General features: G+C 38.9%; 1 protein-coding gene, 1 long non-coding RNA gene and 1 pseudogene across 8 annotated transcripts in view; 2 read left to right on the forward strand and 1 right to left on the reverse strand.

The window, feature by feature from the left end:
• LOC122707760 overlaps nucleotides 1-12478 on the reverse strand; it is a 30472-nt gene extending 17994 nt beyond the window's left edge. Inside the window, exon 1 of the long non-coding RNA XR_006344906.1 lies at nucleotides 12439-12478. This is a non-coding gene — a long non-coding RNA (uncharacterized LOC122707760). The remainder of the gene's footprint in view (nucleotides 1-12438) is intronic.
• RGS7 (regulator of G protein signaling 7) overlaps nucleotides 1-15952 on the forward strand; it is a 469633-nt gene that overhangs the window by 87848 nt on the left and 365833 nt on the right. The window lies entirely within an intron of this gene.
• On the forward strand, nucleotides 679-4364 carry LOC122707759 (annotated as a pseudogene).

Here is a 15952-nt window from a genome sequence, read left to right on the forward strand (position 1 = left end):
TTCTTTGGAATGCTACTTTATTTTCAAACCATCTGAGTTGCACATTTGGCATCAGCTGCTGCTATTTTTCTCTTGATCATCTTGCCTATAGCAGTTGTGGGTGAGACTTTATTGCATATGTGCTCCCTAAAATACATACTTCTCATTTACAAACACTTGTACATATGAACCCTACTTGCTAATGTGGCATTTGATTTTTTGAAAAGATTTAGGTATTTATTGAATGTGGTGGGTCTCTGTTGCTGCATGCGGGCTTTCTCTAGTTGTGGTGCACAGGCTTCTCGTTGCCATGGCTTCTCATGTTGTGGAACACGGGCTCTAGCTGTTTGGGCTTCAGTAGTTGCAGCGTGTGGGCTCAGAAGTTGCCACACCCTGGCTTAGTTGTTCCACGGCATATGGGATCCTCCCGGACCAGTGATCAAACGTGTCCACTGCTTTGCAAGGCGGATTCTTAACCATTGGACCAGGGAAGCCCCAGCATTTGATTTTAAAGGGAGATTTTCATATGTGTTTGCAATTAAGTGAAGTTGCTCAGTTGTGTCTGACTCTTTGCGACTCGATGGACTGTAGCCTACCAGGCTTCTCTGTCCATGGGCTTTTCCAGGCAAGAATACTGGAGTGGGTTGCCATTTCCTTCTCCAGGGGATCTTCCTGACCCAGGAATCGAACCTGGGTCTCCCGCATTGCAGGCAGATGCTTTACCCTCTGAGCCACCAGGGAAGCCCCATTTGCAATTAACTAGAACATAAAAACTGAGATAGAAGACTGAGATGCACTGCTCCTTTAACCTTTGCATATGTTCTAATGATATCTTCCTTGGTGAGATAAGAAATTCCTTGAGAGAGAATTCCTGCTGAGTTTGGATAAGTGATGACACCACCCCCTTCCAATGTGGGTGCACTGGGTGGAAGGTGCTTCTGTGCTCCCCCTTGCCTCCATGGCTCCTCCCCTCACTTAAGTAGCACCAGGCACAGTCATGCCTCAGCCCTGTTATCTTCCCTGCCATTCCTCGCCTCCCGTCTAAGCAGATTGTTTGAGAGTCTGTTTGATCTCTGATGCACCTGAAAAAATGAGGTGTGATGAAGGCTTCCTTCACTTAGAAGAAGGACTCAGGAACCCATGTGCTTTGTAAATATGCTTTGAGGTTACTCTGTAAATATTTGTTCAGTCAATAAGTGAGATAGGCACCCTTTTGTTAAGCACTTATTTAACAACTACTGTGCCATAGAAGCTGAAACTATAAAACTGGATGAGTTGTATAGAATCTAATTGTTGAGGAGGGTTACTAGATGTTACTGTACGACATGATGAGTATTATGATAGAAGCCTGGAAAGGCTATTAAGGGAAAGCAGAAGACAAATAAATCAAGCTTGTGAATCAGGGAATATTTCCTGTTAACTGGACAATGGGACTAAATTTTGAAATATGATTGGGCATTTATGAGGTGGAGAAGGTCCACAGGGCAGAAAGAAGAAAAAATGTATGCAAAAAAAAAAAGTGCAGTTTAAAGAAAAGATGATGTGTTTAGGGACCTGCAATTAGTTTGAATTGATGGACTAGGCTGAACTGGAGTGTCAAGAGAAGCTGAGCAGCTTCAAGGAGTCCAAGGGAGCCCTTGGTGAGCACATGACCAGCTTATTAGGTACCTCATTGAGTTGCTAAACTTACATTAATTAATTTCTACTGGCAAGTCACAGAGATGCTGCACTAATACAATCTGCTCAGCTTCTCGTTGAGACTCGAGTTCAGTCCGTTCATTGAAACATGTCCCCACAGCCCATCCCCTCACCACTGCACAGTGCGTATGCAGTTTGTGCGGAAGGAAAACCCACTCTCGGTAGCCTGTCAGCACCAGTTTTGCCACAGCCGCTGGGAGAAGCACTGCTCAGTACTTGTCAAGGATGGTCTGGGTGTGGGTGTCGCTTGCATGGCTCAGGACTGCCCGCTTCGAACACCAGAGGACTTCATGTTTCCGTTGCTGCTCAGTGAAGAATCGAGAGACAAATACAGGTACTACCTCTTCAGGGACTTCGTGGAGTCACTGCCAGCTCCAGCTGTGTCCTGGTGCAGACTGCCCCATGGTTATCCGGGTACAGGAGCCATGAGCTCACCAAGTACAGTGCCAGTGGTGCAAGAAGCCTTCTGTTAAGTGTCATCAGACGTATCATGCCTCCGCAGACTGCGCCACAATCTGGAAATGGATCTCAAAGTGTGCAGATGACTCTGAGTCAGCCACTACATTAGTGCTCACACTAAAGACTGTCCCAGGCACAACATCTGCATTGAGAAGAATGAAGACTGCAATTACATGCAATGCTCCGAGTGTAACATGACTTTTGCTGGATATGTCTAGGAGATTGGAAGACCCACTGGAGCGAGTACTGAGTCATGAAGTCAGTACAAGGAGAACACTGACATTGTCAATCAGAGACAGCAAGCCCAGGCTAGGGAACCCCTCAAGACATTCTTGTTCTACTTTGAGAGAGGCACAGACATACCAGCGGATTCATGAGAAGATTCAGGAGAGGGTCATGAATAATCTGGACACATGGATCGACAGGTAGTACCTACAGAAGGATGCCAGCTCTTGGCCAAGTGTTGATGTATACCCCGCAGGACACATACCTGTGTGCATACTACGTGGAGGCTGGACTCAGGAAGAAACTGAATACCAGTAGATTCAGCTGGAGGTTGAGATCCAAAACCTGTCATAAAGGGTGAAGCGTGTGGACAACTATGACCAGATGCATATAACAGAGCAGTGGAGGAGAACCCTGCTGAAGGATTTTTGTGACACCTAGGTTGGGACATGGACATACTGGTGTGAGGAAGATGTGGCTGCAAGGTCTTGCGTCTGCCCTACTGCATGCTCCAGACTTTCACAGCCCCAGGCAACAGCCAGAGCCTCACTCCTAAGAGACAGTGGCCATATACCTCTTAGTCAATTTCTGTTTTTTTCTTTTTTTTCATCTTTTCATTCCTACCAGGGTAGAGGCCATGTTGAATTGGCCTCTTCTCAGGAGCTTTAATTCCCCCAGGATGGTTGTTGGGCTAGGGGACAGTTTTTCCTGGATGACTGGTGATAGCATTAGATCACTGTGCTTGTGCTTAGTCACTCAGTTGTGTCTGACCCTTTGCGACCCCATGGACTGTAGCCCGCCAGGCTACATGGAGATTCTCCAGGCAAGAATTCTGAAGGGAGTTGTCATGCCCTTCTCCAGGGGATCTTCCCAACCCAGGTCATTACAACCTATGTAATATTCAGTGGTTGTACAATTATATGAAAAAGGTTGGGGGGGCGGCAAAGAAACCATAGAATTACATAGAACCCTTTTAAAAATAAATTGGCATTGGAATGTTAAAAAATAAACAGAAAGTAAGTGATAAAAGATGGAATCGTAAAATATCAGAAAGGAGCAAAGAACATGTTAAGTGAAACTATGGGTAAATACAGTGATTTTTCTTCTCCTCTTGAGTTTTCTGTGTTATATCTGACAGTTGAAGCAGAAACTACAACTGTGTCTAATGTGGCTAAGTGTATATGAAGGAAATATTTAAGGCAACTATATTGTAAAAAAGAGAGGACAAAGATATATAAAGTGAGTTAAGTTTTCTGTATGTCACTCAAATTGGTAAAATAATGATACCCAAGTAGATTTTGATAAATTATGTGTCTATAATGTAAAACCTTAAAGCAACAAAAAAGGATTATTCACAGAAATTCACCTAACAAGACTGTAAAGGTATCAAAATGAAATTTTATAAAATATTCAAATAATCCACAGGAAGTCAGGAAAACTAAAGCATATGCAAAAAAACAGAATAGAAAAAAATTACAAAGGCAGACTTAAGACCTAACATTTCAGTCAATCATTACATTAAAAATATATTGCTCAGTATACCAGTAAAAGCAGAGTTTGGCAGAGTGGATTTGAAAACATGACCCAACTATACGCTCTCTATAAGAAACTGACTTCAAACACAATAATAAACAGATAGAAAGTGAAGAGTAGAAAAATTTATACAAATATTAAAAGAAACAATAGGTGACTATATTAATATTATATAAATTAGGCTTCAAGTTCAAAAATTACTAGAAACAGAGGGGGACATTATGTAATGATAAAAATGTCAATCTAGCAAAAAGATAGCAGTCTGAAATATGTATGCATCAAAAAGTAGTTGCAAAATATTTCAAGCACAGCTCATAACATTGAAAGGAGAAGTAGACAGATCTACAGTTTAGCTTGAGACTTCAACAATTCTCTCTCAAAAGTGGGTTGGAACAACTGGATAGAAAAACAGCAAGGTTGTAGAAGAACTGAGCAACACCTTCAACCAGCAGGATCTAATCAATATTTTAAAAATACTCTATAAGTAAGATATATATTTTGTTCAATCCCTTGGTCATGTCTGACTCTTTGCAGCCCTATGGACTACAGCATGCCAGGCTTCCCTGTCCTTCACCATCTCCTGGAGCTTGTGCCAGCTCATGTCCATTGAGTTGGTGATGCCATCCAACTATCTCATCCTCTGTTATGCCCTTCTCCTCCTGCCTTCAATCTTATTATGTATATGAAGACACACACACACACACATTTCCAAATCCTTATGGAACAGTGCCAAGATGGACTACATCTTAGGACATAGAACTCCTTTCTGTAAACTGTAAATAATATAACCCATAAATAGTGTGTTTTTTTGACCATGGTGGAAACAAATTAGAAATTAATAACAAAATAATAATAGGAAAATCTCCAAACACTTGGCCACTAAACAACATAGTTCCAGATAAATGATGAGTCAAAAAGGAAGGCAAATAGGAAATAGTTAAACAATACAGAACTGAATGAAAATGAAAGCACAGTACATCAAAGCTTGGAAGAGAAAGGAGTTCTCTCTAAAACTGAACAAGGCCAAGATGTTTAACCTCACCACCCTCATTCACCACAGTGCTTAAAATTTTAGCTGGCACAATAACTCAAGAAAAGGAAAGGACATTCAGTTAGAAAGGAGGAGGTTTCTGTTTGCCGATGACATGGTTGATTATGTGGAAAATTCCAGGGTATCTATGAAAAAGCTCCTAGAACTATGGAGTTCAGCCAGGTCATGTGATACATGATACAAATCTTAAACTCACTTGTATTTCTATTATCATAGCAGTGAAAATTGTGAACACCAAAATTAAAAATGCAATACCATTTACAACTGCTAAAGATAAAATTGAAATGTTATGTATAAACATAATGAAACAAGATATATGCTGAAAACTGTGCAATGCTGATCTAATAAATCAAAGATTTAAATGAATGGAGAGACATACCATGTTCATAGATTGGATGACTCAAAATATTAACAATGTCGGTTCTCCTCTGAATTGATATATAGGTATAATATAATTTCTATTAAAACGCCAAAAAATTTTTTTTATAAATATAGGGAAGAATGCTCTGAAATTTATAATGAAAAGCAGAAGAATTAGAATAGCTAAAACAATTTCAGAAAAGAAAAATAAAGTTGGAAGAGTCAGTCTTCTCAATTTTAAGACTTATTATATAGGTATAGTAATCAAGATAGTGTGGTATTGTCAAGAGGGACATATACATAGATTAATGGAACAGAATAGAGTAACCAGAAACAGACCCATACAAATATGACCAACTGATTTTTGACAAAATTGCACAATTTGAAGGAGGAAAGGTAGCATTTTCATCGAAAGGTGATGGGGTAATTGGACACTCGTGAGGAAAAGTGAACCTCAGCCTCTCATGTTTCCCATACTGAAATTAACTGAAATGGATTATGAGCTTAAATATAAAGTAAACTGATAAAGCTTTGAAGAAAAACTTAGGAGGCAACTTTCAAAATAAAGAGTTAAGGAAGAGTTTGAAGAAAAAAAAAGTTTGAACAAAAGATATTAAAAGCATAAAATATAAAAGGAAAAAAATAAAAGTGGACATCATCAAAATTAAAAGCTTTTGCTCTCTGAAATACTCTGTTAAGAGAATGAAAAGACAAGCTATGGATTAGGAAAGAATATTTGCAAACAATATATTTGACAAAGGACTACTACTAGGAATATATGAAGAGCTGTCATGATCTGTCTTTGGAAAACCAAACAATGCAGTTTAAAAAATGGCAAAAGAAATGAAGTTTTTCACAGGACAAATGACAAGTATATAAAAATATGTTCAACATATACTTATAAGGGAAATGAAATTTAGAACCAACAATAAGAAGCAACTACACAGCTTCAAATGTCTAAAATAAGAAAATAGTAGCAACAGCAAATACTGGGGAAAATGCAAAGAAACTAGATGATTCATACATTGCTGGTGGGAGTACAAATTGCTATAGGCATGCTGGAAAATAATTTGACAAGTTCCTAAGAAAATAAACTTGCAACTATTATTCTACCTTTCCAAAATTTGCATTCCTGGACGTTTTTATCCCAGATAATTGAAGATTTTTTGTTTTGTTTTTTAGTCAGTAAGTCATGTCTGACTCTTTGTGACCCCACAGACTGCAGCACACCAGGCTTCTCTGTTCTTCACTATCTCCTGGAATTTGCTCAAACTCATGTTCATTGAGTTGGTGATGCTATCCAACCATCTCATTCTCTGTCATCCCCTTCGCTTCCTGCCTTCAATCTTTCCCAGCATCAGGGTATTTGCTAGTGTGTCAGCTCTTTGCATCAGGTGGCCAAAGTATTGGAACTTCAACTTCAGCATCAGTCCTTCCAATGAATATTCAGGGTTGATTTCCTTTAGGATTGACTGGTTTGATCTCCTTGCAGTCCACGGGACCCTCAAGAATCTTCTCCAACACCACAGTTCTAAAGTATCAATTCTTTGGTGCTCAGCCTTTTTTATGGTCCAACTCTCACATCCATACATGACTAATGGAAAAACCATAACTTTGACTGTACTCTTACTTTTGTTGGCATAGTGATGTCTTTGCATTTTAATATGCTGTCTAGGATGTTATAGCTTTCCTTCCAAGGAGCAAGCATCTTTTAATGGCAAAGCTGCAGTCACTGTCTGCAGAAATTTTGGAGCCCAAGCAAATGAAATCTGTCACTGGTTCTACTTTTTCCTTTTAAACCAGCTTTTTCACTCTCCTCTTTCACCTTCATCAAGAGGCTCTTTAGTTCCTCTTCACTTTTTGCCATTAGAGTGGTATCATCTGCATATCTAAGATTATTGATATTTCTCCCAGCAGTCTTGGTTTTAGCTTGTGATTCATCAAACCGAGCATTTTGCATGATGTATTCTGCATTTAAGTTAAATAAACAGGGTAACAATATACAGCCTTGCCATTCTCCTTCCTGATTTTGAACCAGTCACTTGTTCATGTTAGGTTCTAACTGTTGCTTCTTGACCCACCTACATGTTTCTCAGGAGGCAGGTAAAGTGGTCTGGTATTCCCATCTGTTTAAGACTTTTCCATGATTTGTTGTGATCCATGCAGTCGAAGGCTTTTGTGCAGTCAGTAAAGCAGAAATAGGTGTTTTTCTGGAATTCCTTGCTTTTTCTTTGATCCAACGAATGTTGGCAGTTTGACCTCTGGTTTCTCTGCCTTTTCTAAACCCAGCTGTGTACATCTGGAAGTTCTCAGTTCACATATTACTGAAGCCTAGCTTGAAGGATTTTGAGCATAACATTACTAGCATGAGAAATGAGCACAATTCTCTGGCAGTTTGAACATTCTTTGGCCCTGCCTTTCTTTGAGTTGGAATGGAAAATGACCCTTTCCAGTGCTGTGGCCACTGATGTGTTTTCCAAATTTGCTGGCATATTGACTGCAGTTCTTTAACAGAATCATCTTTCGTAATTTGAAATAGCTCAGCTGGCATTCTATCACCTCCACTAGCTTTGTCTGTAGTAATGTTTCCTAAGGCCCACTTCACACTCTAGGATGTCTGGCTGTAGGTGAATGCCCACACTATCATGGCTACCTCGGTCATTAAGACCTTTTTTTGTATCATTCTTCTATGTATTCTTACCATCTCTTATCAATGAACTTCCTTTGGTGGCTTAGCTGGTAAAAAACCTGCCTGTAATGTGGAGACCTGGGTTTGATCCCTGGGTTGGAAAGATTTCCTGGAGAAGGGAATGGCTACCCACTCCAGTATTCTGGCCTGGAGAATTCCATGGACTGTATAGTCCTTGGGGTCACAAAGAGTCAGACACAACCGAGCGACTTTCACTTTCTTCATATCTAGTCTTTCCCATTCTGTTGCTTTTCTCTATTTCTTTGTGCTGTTCACTGAAGAAGGCCTTCTTATCTCTCCTTGCTATTCTCTGGAACTCTGCATTCAGTTGGGCATATATTTCTCTTCTCCTTTGCTTTTCACTTGTCTTTTTTCCTGAGTTGTTTCTAAAGCCTCCGCAGACAACCACTTCGCTTTCTTTTTCTTTGGGATGGTTTGTTCACTGCCTCCTTATGAACCTGCACCCATAGTTCTTCAGCCACTTTGTCTACCAGGTCTAATCCCTTGAATATATTTGTCACCTCTACTGTACTATATAAGGGATTTGATTTTGGTCAAACTCGAATAGCCTAGTGGTTTCCCTTACTTTCTTCAATTTAAGCCTGAATTTTGCAATGAGGAGCTCATGATCTGAGCCACAGTCAGCCCGAAGTCTTGTTTTTGCTGACTGTATAGAGCTTCTCCACCTTCAGCTGCAAAGAATATAATCAATCTAATGTCAGTATTGACCATCTGGTGATGTCCATATGTAGAGTTGTCTCTTGTGTTGTTGGAAAAGGGTGTTTGCTATGAGCAGTGTGTTCTCTTGACAAAACCCTGTTAGCCTTTGGCTTGTTCCAAGGTACTCCAAGGCCAAACTTGCCTGTTACTCCAGGTATTTCTTGACGTCCTACTTTTCAATTCCAATTCCTGTTCCAATTTCCTATGATGAAAAGGACATCTTTTTTTGGTATTAGTTCTAGAAGGTCTTTTAGGTCTTAGAACTTCAACTTCTTCAGTGTTAATGGTTGGGGCATAGACTTGGATTACTGTGATATTGAATGGTTTGCCTTGGAAACGAACAGAGATCATTCTGTCGTTTTAGAGGTTCACCCAAGTACTGCATTTCAAGCTCTTTTTTTGGACTGTGAGGGCTACTCCATTTCCTCAAAGGGATTCTTGCCCACAGTAGTAGATATAATGGTCATCTGGATTAAATACACCTATTCCCGTCCATTTTAATTCACTGATTCCTAACATGCCTATATTCATTCTTGCCATTTCCTACTTGACCACATCCAATTTGCCTTGATTCGTGAACCTGACATTCCAGGTTCCTATGCAGTATTGTTCTTTACAGGACTGGGCTTTGCTTTCACCACCAGACACATCCACAACTGATGTGTCGATCATTTCCACTTTGGCCCAGCCGCTTTATTCTTTCTGGAGCTATCAGTAATTGCTCTCCTTCCCTCCTCCAGTGGGCCATGTTTTCTCAGAATTCTGCACTGTGACTCATTCATCTTGGCCCTGCAAGGCACAGCTCGTAGCTTCATTGATTTACACAAGCCCCTTTGCCATGACAAGTCTGTGATCCATGAATGGCGAAATTTTCATTATACAAGATGAGTAAGTCCTAGAGATCAGTCATTCCGCATTTTGTCTATAGTTAACAATACTCGATTGTAGACTTAAAAGTTTATTAAGAGGGTAGATCTTAAATTTTTTATCATAAAAGTAAATAGAGAGGGCGGTAAGAAACTTTTGTAAGTGATGAATATGTAAGCATAGATTATGATGATGGTTCTGTGAGTGTATACTTATCTGCAGACTCAAACGTTGAATACTTAAATGTGTACAACTTTTGTATGTCAGTTGTAACTCAGTAATGCCATTTGAAAACTGTGGTTAAAAATATAACAAGTGACAGCATTGAGGAAAGCAAGCAGAATAAGAGGAGCAAAAGTTATAATGATTTTAAAAAGTGATAAATATGGAAGAGAAAATGAATCAGCATGCACATATTTACTATTTCTGGAAAAAAAAAACAACAAAAACTAAAGACACAATTTATGAAAATTTGTCATAACCAAAGGAAGCCTTGAACCCAGGATTCAAGTGCCAAAAATTTTTGATGCAAAACAATCAAAATAGCTATATATTCTAGTAACTTTACTAGTTTTCAAAATTAGAAAAAATTATTTGGGTAAAATATGATGAAAAAACTGAGCCCAGTTTTAGATGTTCAACAAATTATCTATAGCAGAAATAGAAGACATTGGAGCAATACCCACTATTGTTCTCTACCCATCTCCCCCCAGTTGCAACAGTGCTTTTAACAGCAAAAGAATCAAAGCAATATGTAGATGCAATCATTAGATATCTGTTTAAATGAATTATAGTATTATGTTATAGTATATACATGCACTGGGAGATTATATAGCTATTAAAAGAATACAGCACCTCCAACAGTAATATTTAGAAAGCCCTCAAAGATATACTTTAAACAAAAAATCCAGTGACATGCTACTCTGTATTATTTTAAGATATATTTTTAGAAACTAATAGTAGAGATTGTCAGCAGAGGTAAGAGGGATACTGTTACCTCTGTCTCTTCTTTTTTTCTCTGTGCCCATGCTATTAAGAAAAAGAACTGAAACAGAAATGAATTTGTTTATTCAAAATATGTTCTCTACCAGAGCCTGAAAATTCCATTAGAGTCTCCCTTCAGTTTAGCCACTGATTTCCATTATAAGGTGATATTCATAGGTCACGTAGCACATTGTGGTTTCCTTGGGAGAAATGGGCCATTACAATTCGTTTGTTTTTCTTCAGAACCAGAGGAGATGCTCCACAAACACTGCTTATCTGAACATTCACTAAACTAAAATGAAGCAACAGAAAGGATCCTTAAGATGATTCATATTGTTGCTTGAATATGAAAATCTTACCAGATTGTGAGCATTGCTCCTGAAACCCATTTAGCCAAATGAAACAGGGAATTGAGAATTGGAAATAAAATTAGCACTTCCAAGTCATTTTTCACTCTGCTGTAAGACTTGTATTTTTCCTTTTTGATCAGAAAGATATATCTGTGCCTGTCAGCAGAATAATAATAACCTTTCAGACTTTATCAGGAGCTAAGTATACTAATGGCAGGAGTTATCCTAAGTTAATTGTTTTTAATCTGAACTGTTTATAGAATATTTTTGAGGTCCCTAGAGCATTCTGTGTTCTGATCCATTCTGAGCTGGTCTTAATGTCTCTTACTTCATTTCCAAGTTCTGTAGGACAAATCTCACTGTAACCCTTGTTCCCACTACTGACACAAGAGTTATAACGGAAAAGCTCCAGGGGATCTTCCTGATCCAGGGATCGAACCTGCGTTTCTTATGTCTCCTGCATTGGCAGGCGGGTTCTTTACCACTAGTGCCACCTGGGAAGCCCCCCTTAAATAGGGTAGGGTGATAAAGTAATTGGATCATCTCAGTGTCTCCCATACAATCACATGATTATTTCTCAGCCATTAGTATGGATCATTTTGGTGTTGATTTAACCCACACAAGCCCATGTCAGGCACCTTTCTAGATTCATTAAAATCTTCAAATAAGTAAGTTTCCGTTTGAATGATTGGTACTTCTAATAAACAAGTAGGTTTTTCTTTTGTGTGCTCAGTCACTTTAGTCATGTCCAACTCTTTGTGACCCCATGGACTGTAGCCCACCAGGGTTTGCTGTCCATGGGGTTTTTCAGGCAAGAATACTGGAGCAGGTTGCCATTTCCTCCTCCAGGGGGTCTTTCTGACCCAAGGTTTGAAACTGTGTCTCCTGTGTCCCCTGCATTGGCAGGTGGATTCTTTACTTGCTGAGCCATCGAGGAGGCCAGGTCTTTCTTTTACTGACTTGGTTTTGTTTCCTACTATAACTTTTTGAGAAATGTATATATAAGTGACAGAACTTAGTGAAAAGAGCAAGGGAGAAGTAGCTAAAATGCCATCTGGAATGGCAGTGTTTGCACTCTGGCTAGTTTAAAGCATGCAAGCTTGATTCTTTCCCTGTTGTGCTCAAGTAGGGCTCTATGAGATCATTGAAAGGAGGTTCCTGGGAAGCTTTTATAGGTGAATACCTTGCCTGCTCTTAACTCTGTTTTTCTATTCAGGCCATTAACAAAGACCTACTAGCTAATCTTAATTGCTGCAAGAGAGAAAGGTGCCCTCAACTGTGGCCAACATTTCCTACCACAGAGGATTTTAAAAATATCTTAAGCTACTATAAGATGCAAATGACATGACATTGAAGTTGCTCAGTCATGTCCGACTCTTTGTGACCCCATGGACTGTACCTACCAGGCTCCTCCATCCATGGAATTTTCCAGGCAAGAGTACTGGAGTGGATTGCCATTTCCTTCTCCAGGAGATCTTCTTGACCCAGAGATCGAACCCGGGTCTCCCGCATTGTAGGCAGACGCTTTACCGTCTGAGCCACCAGGGAATTCCAAGATGCAAATAGAGAGACACAAAACTCAAGATGGTGGAGTAGAAGGACATGCATTTCTTATGAGAACACCAAAACCATGGACAAAACTCTGGAACTTGCCAAAAAGATACCCTACATCCAAAAACAAGGAAGAAGTCACAGTGAGATGGCAAGAGAGGCACAATCATGATAAAATCAAATCCCATATCTGCCAGTTGGGTGACTCACAAACTACACAATAGTTACACGGCAGGAGTTTTCCCACTGGTGTGAAAGTTCTGAGCCTTATGTTAGGCTTCCCAGCCTAGGGGTCTGGCAATGGGAGGAGGAGCACCCGGAGAATCTGGTTTTGAATCTAAGTGGCAGGAATTACACAGGACTGGGGGAAACAGAAACTCAGCTCTTGGAAGGTGTGCACATGGACCCATGTGTACCAAGACACAGGGGAAAAAGCAGTGATCTCATACAGACTAGGTTAGACCTACCTGCTTGTATTGAGGAGTCTCCTGCAGAAATGGGGGCTGGCTTTGGCTCAGTGTGGGGACAAAAACGTTGGCAGCAGCATTCTGGGAGTACTCATTGGCATGAACCTTCCCAGAGGCCACAGTAGCCCCACTCAACAGAGAGCACAATGATCCAAAACTTATGGGATGCAGGATGGGCATTTTAAGAGGGAAGTTGATAGCAATACAATCACAAATAAACAACCTAACTTTATACCTAAAGCAAATAGAGAAAGAAGAACAAACAAAGCCTAAAATTAGCAGAAGGAAAGGGATAGTGAAGATCAGAGCAGAAATAAACGAAATAGGAAGAAAACAGTAGAAAAGATCAAGGAAACTGAAAGTTGGTTCTTTGAAGCGATAAACAAAATTGAGAAACCTTTAACCAGACTTGCCAGGGAAATTAGGGAGAGGGTTCAACTCAATAAAATTAGAAATGAAAAAGAAGTTACAGTGGACACCACAGAAATACAAAAAATCATAAAAGACTACTACAGGTAACTATATTACAAAAAATGGAAACAGAAAAAATGGACAAATTCTTACAAATGTGCAATCCCATAAGACTGAACTATGAATAAATGGAAAATATGAACAGGCTAATCACAGGAACTGAAAGTGTGATTAAAAATCTTCCAACAAACAGAAGTCCAGGATCAGGTGGACTCACAGGTGAATTCTATCCAGCATTTAGAGAAGAGTTAACACCTACCTTCTGAAACTATTCCAAAAAATTGCAGAGGAAAGAATTCTCCCAAACTCATTCTATGAGCCTGCCATCACCTTGATACCAATAGCAAAGATACCACAGAAAATTACAGGCCAGTGTTACTGATGAAGATAGTTGCAAAAGTCCTCAACAAAATACTAGCAAACTGAATTCAACAGTACATTAAAAGAATCATATACAGTGATCAAGTGGGATTTCTTACAGGGATGCACAGGTTTTTCAGTATCTGCAAATCAATCAGTGTGATTCACCACATCAATAAGCTGAAGAATAAAAACCATATTATCATCTCAACAGATCCAGAAAAAGTTTTCGATGAGATTCAGCACCCACTTAAGATAAAGACTCTCCAGAAAGTGGGCACAGAAGGAAAATACTTTATCATAATAAAGGCCATATATGATAAACCTAACATCATAATCAAAGAAAGCATTTCCTTTAAGATCAGGAAAAAGGCAAGGATGTCCACTGTTACCACTTTTGTTCAACATAGTTTTGGAAGCCCTAGCTATAGCAGTCATAAAAGAAAGAGAAATAAAAGGAATCCAGATTGGAGACAAAGTAAAACTATCACTGTTTGTAGATGACATGATACTACATAGAAAATTCTAAAGATGCTACCAGAAAATTACTAGAGCTCCTAGAGCTCATCAATGAATTCAATAAAGTGATTGGAAGCAAAATTAATATACAGAAATCTGTTGTATTTCCATACACTAACAATGGAAGATCAGAAAGAGAAATTAAGGAAACAATCCCACTTACCATCACATCAGAAAGAATAAAATACCTATAAATAAAGCTTCCTAAGGAGACAAAAGAACTGTACTCTGAAACCTGTAAGATGTTGATGACAGAAATCATGGACAACACAAAGAGGTGGAAAGATACCATGTTCTTGGATGGGCAGAATCAATATTGTTAGAATAACTATAGTACCCAAGGCAATCTACAGCTTCAGTACAATCCTTAATAAATTACCAATGGCATTTTTCATAGAACTGTAACAAAAAAATCTTAGAATCTGTATGGAGACACAGAAGATCCCTAATAGTCAAAGCAATCTTGAGAGATGGAAAAACAGCTGGAGGAAAAGGCTCCCTGACTTCAGACAGTACTACAAAGTTACAGCAGTCAAAACAGTCTTGTACTGGCAGGAAAAAACAACAGAAACATAGATCAATATAATACATTAGAAAGCCCAGAAATGAACCCATGCACCTATGATCAGTTAGTCTACAACAAGGGAGGGAAGATTACACAATTGATGAAAGATAATCTTTTTAATATATGGTTCTGGGATAACTGGACAGCTATATGTCAAAAAATGAAGTTAGGACATGGTTTAATACCACACACAAAAATAAACTCAAAATGGATTAAAGACCTATATGTAAGATTGGATACTCTAAAACTCTTAGAGGAAAACATACGCAGAACACTGTTTGACATAAGTCATAGCAATATCTTTTTGGATTCATCTCTCAATCTCTCACAGTAGTGAAAGTTAAAAGTAAACGAATGGGACCTAATCAAACTCAAAAGTTTTTTTGCACAGTAAAGGAAACAAAAAAAAAAAAAAAAAAGAGAGAAGACAGCCCACAGAATGAGAGAAAATATTTTCAATTACACAACTGACAAAGAGTTAGTCTCCAAAATTTGCGAACAGCTCATACACCTCGATATGCCAAGAAGCACATGAAAAGATGTTCAACAGCACTAATTATAAGAGAAATGAAAATTAAAACTACAATGATATAGCACCTCACACCAGGCCAAATGGCCATCGTAAAAAAAGCTATAAACAATAAATGCTGGAGAGGGTGTGTAGAAAAGGGGACTCTCCTACACTGTTGGTGGGACTATAATGTGGTACAGCAACTGTATTGATACAGTGGACTGTTACTCAGCCATTAAAGGAATGAACTAATGCTATTTGCAGCAACATGGATGGAACTGGGGATTATCACCCTAAGTGAAGTAAATCAGGCAGAGAAAGACAAATATTATATGATATTGCTTACATGTGGAATCTAAAAAAATGATAGAAATAAACTTATTTACAAAACAAAAACAACAAAGTTCTGGTTACCAGGAGGGATAGAATTGGGAGTTTGGGATTGATATGTACACATTGCTATATTTAAAATAGATAACCAACAAAGAGCTACTGTGTATAGTACAGGGAACTCTACTCAACATTCTGTAATTATGTAAATGGGAAGAGAATTTGAAAAGGAATGGATGCTTGTATATGTATAACTGAATCAC

The sequence above is a fragment of the Cervus elaphus genome, chromosome 14, assembly GCF_910594005.1.
Source record: "Cervus elaphus chromosome 14, mCerEla1.1, whole genome shotgun sequence".
Taxonomy (NCBI): domain Eukaryota; kingdom Metazoa; phylum Chordata; class Mammalia; order Artiodactyla; family Cervidae; genus Cervus; species Cervus elaphus.